Genomic DNA, 7,496 nt, shown 5'->3' on the forward strand with positions numbered 1-7,496 from the left:
CCCCACCCCACCCCTGTTATTTTGTTGCAGCCAGACTGCGGCAGGGGATGTGGCTCAGTGGTCGAGTGCCCCTGGGTTCAATCCCTGGTGCTAATAAACAAACAAACAAAGAACTAAAGCCAGGCTGCAAATCACCTGTGTGGAAGAGGGCCCAGACCTGTAAGATTTAATATCTGTGAGTCTTTGAAAATGCCCTTCACTTGCCATCACAGGATGCCTGCACCTGGCAAATAGTTTCCCACTCAACACAATAGTTCTTGTTGAGATTTTATTTATTGTGAGATATGACATACACAGAATAATAAGTGAGATGTGTGTGTGTAGTTTAAAGTATCGCTATAAATTGAACACCCATATACTCGCCACCAGGTCTAGAACAGCATGCAACTCCCCAGAACCCCCTGTATTCCCCTTTCATATCCCATTCCCTCTGAGGAGGCCACTCTCCTAACTTAGGGAAATCACTTTCTTGCTTTTTTCTTTGCTGTTATGCTGTATGTACCCCACCAAACCAGCACCTGCTTCTGAACTTCATGTAAATGGAACCCGTTGGGTACCTACTCCTTGTGACTTATTTTTTTTCTCTTTTTATTTATTTATTTTAAATATTTATTCTTAAGTCTTAGGTGGACATAATATTTTTATTTTACATTTATGTGTGCTGAGGATCGAACCCAGTGCCTTGTGCATGCTAGGTGAGCGCTCTACCACTGAGCCACAACCCCAGCCCCTTTTTCTCTTTTTAGACAAGGTGTTGAGGAGGCTTCTTGAGTGCCTCGTGATGTTTTCCAGGCTTATGGATTCAGGAGTATGCTGTCTTCACAAAAATGACCGGCCTTGAGCCATACAGGCCAGCTTTCAGCCTCTTAGCTCAGCCATTTGGGGCAAGACCTTTCTTTTCATTATACCACTGGACATGAGCACTTCAAGAATAAGAAGCGTGGCCTGGGGCTGGGGCTCAATGGTGGAGCGCTTGCCTAGCTGGCCAGTGAGGCACTGGGTTCAATCCTCAGCACCACATAAAAGTAACAAATAAAATAAAGGCATTCTGTCCATCTACAACTAAAAAAATTTTAAAAATAAAAATAAAAAAGAATAAGAAGTGCGCTTCATTTGTTATTCTGTCCTTAGAAGCTCACAGGCTGGAGGTGTGTGGAATCCCAAGCATATGAAGAAGTTGTGGTAGGATGAAGTGAGGCTCACAGCAAGCACTCAATACATGGTAGCTAGTCTTATCACTGTCACCAGTGCTGTTTATTTGAAGATGTGCCTACCCCTCATAGGGCTGCCAATGTTCCCCACCTCCTGGTATTTGTGTGTGTGTGTGTAAGCAGGGGATTGAATTCAGGGGCACTCAATCACTGAGCCCCTACCCCAGCCCTATTTTGTATTTCATTTAGAGACAGGGTCTCACCGAGTTGCTTAGCGCCTCACTTTTGCTGAGGCTGCCTTTGAACTTGTGATCCTCCTGTCTCAGTCTCCCGAGCTGCTGGGATTACAGGTGTGCACCACCGTTTCAGCTCAGCTTGGTTTTTGAGCTGAGTCCATGTTCCTCATGGAGGCAAGCCAAGTACCGAGCAAGGTAATGACATAGGCCTCACCACCTCTGCCCCAGCTGGACCCTCTGAAGGGCAGCCTTTGCTTCAGAGCTCCCCGTTGGGCTGGCAACAACTTTGACACGTCTTTATTGGGGTCTGCCCCTTCCAGGGGGTTGCTCTCCGATAAGCCTTTCCCATTTCCACTTCATGACAGCCCCTGCTTGTCAGAGAACCTATTCTGCAACCAAAGACAACACAGCTCTTCAGAGGAAACCCAAGCTTTCTAGTCAGCCCAGATATGGGAACAAATACAGACTCCACTCCTTGCTGGCTCTGTGACCCTGAGCAAGTTACTTAACTTCTCTGAACCTTGCTTTTCTCACGTGTAAATAAACTGGATAACAAATAATGTGGGGGTTGAATTGGGATATTTATAGAATATGTAATAGAATGCCCAGCAGGAAGTAAGTGCTAGGACAGGATGGCCATTGTCTATCCATAAACTGCACACCTACTCTCCCCTTCACATTTTACATAAGGTTTTATTGGAAATTAGTTCAATATATTGTCTGTTATATTGATAGTAGACTTTTTTTTTTGGTACCATGGATTGAACCCAGGGTCATTTAACCACTGAGCCACATCCCAAGCCTTTTTTTGTACTTTTTGCATTTTATTTAGAGGCAGGGTCTCACTGAGTTGCTCAGGGCCTCGCTAAATTGCTGAGGCTGGCTTTGGACTTGCAATCCTCCTGCCTCAGCCTCCCAAGCTGCTGGTATTATAGGCATGTGCCACTGCCCCCAGCTATAGTAGACTTTTAACATTTATGAGGCTTATTCCCATTACCTTCCTGAAATTCCCAATACTACCACAGCATATATTCACCCATGAAATAAAGTACAACTCAAAATTATATGACTCTGGGGCTGGGGTTGTAGCTCAATGGTGGAGCGCTTGCCTAGCATGTGGGAGGTACGGGTTCGATCCTCAGCATCACATAAAAATAAATGAATAAAATTAAGGTATTGTGTTCATCTACAACTAAAAAAATTTTTTTTAATTATATGATTCCTTAAACCCTTAACAGTTTAATAAATAAGAAACACAAACTTTATAAAGCTGTTAAAATAAGTATGGCTGAGCCAGGTGCCATGGAACACATCTGTAATCCCAGTGATTTGGGAGGCTGAGGCAGGAGGATTGCAAGTTTGAGGCCAGTCTCAGCCACTTAGTGAGACACTGTCTTGAAATAAAAGATAAAAAGAGCTGGAGATGTGGCTCAGAGTGTCTCTGGGCTCAATCCTAGTACAAAGAAAATAAAAGAAAGTATGGCTGGACTAAAGCCAAAGCAATTTCATGGTTGTTTCTCTTGTTTGCATTGTACTCAATCACATTAGAAGGCTGAGCCATGCTGAGTATCACCCTTTTAATAAACCTGGACGTTTGCAAGTTAAGAGGTCCGAACCTGTTCCTCCCACTATCTGCCCTACCTTGATAGCTAATTTCAAGCCAGAAAATGGAAAGCCACCTGAGGTTGCTCCCTCTCTCTCATTCCCCACCTCCAAGCCAACACTGTTTCAGAAAGATCCTTGTAGCCTTAATGTAGAGGCTGTCTGCAGGGTTGGGTGGGGAGAAGATAAGAGGTAGAGCCATTTGCTACCCTGTGGATCAAAAGAAAAGGACAGGGTTGGAGGACACAATAGGAAAAATAATTAAGCTTCTCTTGTTAGAAATATTGAATTAGTGGTGCCTCTGAGCTATCCGAGAGAGAGATTTTTCACAGGCAATGAAAATGTCTCAAAAAAAAAAAAAAAAAAAAAAAGCGGGGGGGGGGGGGTCGGTGTGGAATGTAGCTGAGTTGGTAGAGTGCTTGCCTTGCATGCATAAGGCCCTGGGTTCAATCCCCAGCAACATACACACACACACAAGTAATGACTGTCAACATATAATGCTGCTATCCATTGTTAATAAAACTCTTAGTCCATTCTATTGCTATAACAGATTTTTGGAGACTAGGTAATTAATAAATAAAAGAGGTTTATTCTGGCTCACAGTTCTAGATGCTGGGAAGCCCAAGAGTGTGCAATCGGCATCTGTTCAGTTTCTGCTGAGGGCCGCATACTGCTTCACCCCATGTGGGAAATTGAAAGGTCGAGGTCAAGTGTAAAAACTCATTCTCAACAGAAAGACCTTAATCCATTCATGGATGCTATCTCCATGAACCAAACACCTCCCCCTGGTCCCCATCTTCCAACACTGTCACATAGAGGAATTAAGATTCCAAGATATGAACGTTTGGAGACACACTCAAAATAGTAAAATCATTTACTCCAAGCTGGGTGTGGTGGTGCATGCCTGTAATCCAAGGAGCTCTGGGGGCTGAGGCATGAGGCTCAGGAGCTCGAAGCTAGCCTCAGCAAAGGCGAGGCCCTAAGCAACTCAGTGAGACCCTGTCTCTAAATAAAATACAAAACAGGGCTGAGGATGTGGTTTAGTGGTTGAGTGTCCCTGAGTTCAATCCCTGGTACCCAAAATTAAAAAAAAAAAAAAAAGGACATATACTCCAATCTCTATTTTCAGAGCATTTTACACTTTTTAATGTCATCGCATGTGGTTCTATGCAGTATTTTCTGGTTAAAAGTGTGGGCCCTGACCACAGACTGGGTTCAGATCTCACAGCTGCCACTTTTTAACTGTGTCATCTTAGGGAAGTTATCTAAACTTGCATTGCTTTAAGTTCCCCAGGTGTAAAATGAGTAGAATAAACAGCCCCAGCTCAGGTTGATGATTAAATAAATCAACAGCTATAAAGCCCTTACAACAGGGATCCCCTCAATCAGGATGGCTATTATTCTTACTACTGCAGCGAGCCACGCTGTCCTCCCACTTCTGAGACTTCCCGGTGGAGGCGGCATGTCTACACGGTCTTCTGTAGAGCCCCCTTCTTGTCACTGTCTTATGGATGGTTTTTACCTGTCTTATGGATGAGCTGGAATGCGAACTCAACTGGGGCCTCTGGAGACATCGCAGAAGGAGTGAACATCACAAATGGCAGTCTTGGGTGACAAAAGCCTTTAAGGAATGTCTGGGGGAGGGGGACTGCTCACATGGAGACCTGCCCCATATGGAGGAAAAAACCTGTTTGATTCATGGCAAATGAGTTTGGCTTAAGCTGGGTACAGGGGCATATGCCTGTAAACCCAGTGACTCTGGAGGCAGAGAGGATCCCAAGTTTGAGGCCAGCCTCAGCAACCATAAGATCCCATCTCAAAATAAAGAGGGGGTGCTGTGGATGTAGTTCATCGGTCGAGTCCCCCTGTCTTCAATCCCCACTATCAAACAAATGAACAAAGAAACCCACACAAACAAATGAGTTTGACATGATTTGTTCCATTTTGGCCAATCTAGGTTTCCCAGCAACTCTCAAAACCACTTCCACTGCTGACCCAACAGTGTGGCTCTGGTGGTGTTTCAGCCAAACCACGCAGCAAGACACCAAGGTGAGGCCACCCGGGCTTTCACTAACCCCCTGTAAGTAACCTTTCCAAGAAAGTCTCATCATTGTCTTGCTTTTGCAGCTGAGACTGAGGTACAGAGAATCTGAATAAGTTGTTCAAGGTCATACACTAGTAAACAGAGCCAAACCCAGAGAGCCTGCTCCAACCTCATGTATTTAGGGCTCTTGCCAAGTTCCTCCTACCAAAAACAGGGGCCAGCCACTCGTGGGCACTAATTCCAGATGTTCCAGAGCCCTGACCAGGGGCAGGAGGAGGGACACGCCTGTCCAGATAATTAAGACACGTGCTTGAGAGACAGGCAGCCCTGCCTTCACCCCCAGCCTGGGAGCCCTCTTAAGGGCTGCCCTTCAGCTTGGCTTTGAGCGCCACTTCTCCGCTGGAGACACCTGTGGCTGTCCTCTCCCTTCTGCCTTTCTCCAGGACTGGGAAACAGCGGGACCACGCCCACTGGGGGCTCCTCTCCCCCCTCCTGTTCCCCACCTACCATCCACAGGCCACTACATCTGCCTCTTCCCAGAAAGAATGCATGCCCCACGTTCAAGGCTACAGCGAGCAGCAGGACTGTACTGAAGGTTCCAGAACAGAGCCGGTGTGTGTGTGTGTGTGGGGGGGGGGGGTGCAGAAAACTACAATTCAGTTTGATGCTTTCCTGCTGCTTGTCAGCCTGCCACCCATTTGCTTGGCACCCTCGTCCCTTGCCAGGGTGGGAGGAGGTGACTCAGAGGTCTGCCTTCTCTCTTCTCCGTTGTTCCTTGCTCTCCCCAACTCCCCACCCCAGACACACATGGCCTCTTCTTGGAGCCCCCCATCCCCCAGACCAGGACAGGAGGCTTGCTCACGAATGGCTGGCACAGGCCTATGCCGCTCTCCCTTTGAGGGGGCTCCTCAATAAGCCCCCAAGCCAGAGCTCTTTAGAGACTGGGAGGAATGGGAACAGCCAGTGAGGCCAAGCTGTTGCCTTGCTGGGGAGGGAAATGTCAGCTGCCTTTGCCTGCCCTGGCCTTTCCTCTACTTGCTCTTCTCTGAAGGTCACTGGTTTCAAAGGTCTCAGCAAATCTGTTTTCCCTCCATCGCTGGGTTTCCAGCTCCTCCTAACAGGGAGAGGGGTTTGTCCCTGAAGATTGCCAAAGGCAGTGGCGAGAAACTCACCCAGCAATTACCTTGAAGAGCCTTCCCTGGTGAATAGGCTCTTTCTCTTCCAAGTTGGAAAATTCTCACCTTGTGCCAGTTAGTCCAGAGGGCACTTGGAACTCTGCCAGCTGAAACACTAAGCCCTTAAAGGGAAAGTGAGCAAGGAACAAAAGCAGCCTTCCAGGGGTTTGTGGCAGCAGCCTGGTGGCTTTAACACACACACACACACACACACACACACACACACACACGGTAACAAAGAGCTGTTACCCTGGTAGAACACACTGGAACATAATGTTAAATCCATTTTCAGAACAGCCATCCCTGATTAAATATACGACTTTTCTCCCAAGGGAATGTGGATTTTATTGCCAAGTTCTACAACCTACCTACCCTCTCACTCTAAAGAGGAAGTGCCCATGCTGAAAAAGACTTACGAAATCAGAAACTTCCTGAAGTGTGTACATACATGGATCATTTGACCAGCAGAAGGTTCATCATTTATGATACTAACAGAATGGCCCAGAATGGCTGTATGTATCTTTTTTTTTTTTTATTAGCTACACCTGACATTACAATGATCTTGGCAATTCATACATTTGAATCAATTGGGGTATAATTTCTCATTTTTCTGATTGTACAGATTGCAGAATCACACTGGTCATACAGTCACCTATATACGGCTGTATGCATCTTACCAAGTACATTGGCCTTGGAGGCACTGTATGATTTTTTTTTTCCTTTTTAAATTTTATTTTTGAGACAGGGTCTGGCAAAGTTGCTGAGGCTGGCTTCAAATTTATGATCCTCTGGGCTGGGGATGTGGCTCAAGCGGTAGCGCGCTCGCCTGGCATGCGTGCGGCCCGGGTTCGATCCTCAGCACCACATACAAACAAAGATGTTGTGTCCGCCAAAAAAACTAAAAAATAAATATTAAAAAAAATTCTCTCTCTCTCTCTTTAAAGAAAAAAAAATTTATGATCATCCTGCATCAGTCTACTGAGTTGTTGGGACTACAACTGTGTGCTACTGTGCCCCTGTGAACATGTGGGAAACAATAGGGCCACACCCTCTGGGCTCCCCTCCCTTGTGTTCAGCCAGGCTCCCTCCTATTCCCCACTCATCATCAATAGCCCTGATGTTGACGCACTAGATACTGATGCTGATTTTTACTACCAACAAACTCTGTGTGTGTGTGTGTCTGAGTGTATGTGTGTGTGTGTGAGTGTGTGTGTGTGTGTTGGGGTTGATCCCAGGGCCTCACACATGGTAAGAATTTGTTGTGACGTTTCCATTCACCCCTGGCATG

The 7,496-nt window shown here is 46.2% G+C and overlaps 1 long non-coding RNA gene across 1 annotated transcript; it reads left to right on the forward strand.

The window, feature by feature from the left end:
• Positions 1-5,300: 5,300 nt before the first annotated feature.
• LOC131423255 (uncharacterized) lies at positions 5,301-7,100 on the forward strand. Its single transcript, XR_009224561.1, has 3 exons — positions 5,301-5,645; positions 6,541-6,720; positions 6,954-7,100. It is a non-coding gene; the product is annotated as an uncharacterized LOC131423255 (long non-coding RNA).
• Positions 7,101-7,496: the final 396 nt, after the last annotated feature.

Source organism: Marmota monax, unplaced genomic scaffold, assembly GCF_021218885.2.
Source record: "Marmota monax isolate L192 unplaced genomic scaffold, Marmota_monax_Labrador192_F-V1.1 WCK01_AAM20220418_F8-fsc00064, whole genome shotgun sequence".
NCBI classification, from domain to species: Eukaryota; Metazoa; Chordata; class Mammalia; order Rodentia; family Sciuridae; genus Marmota; species Marmota monax.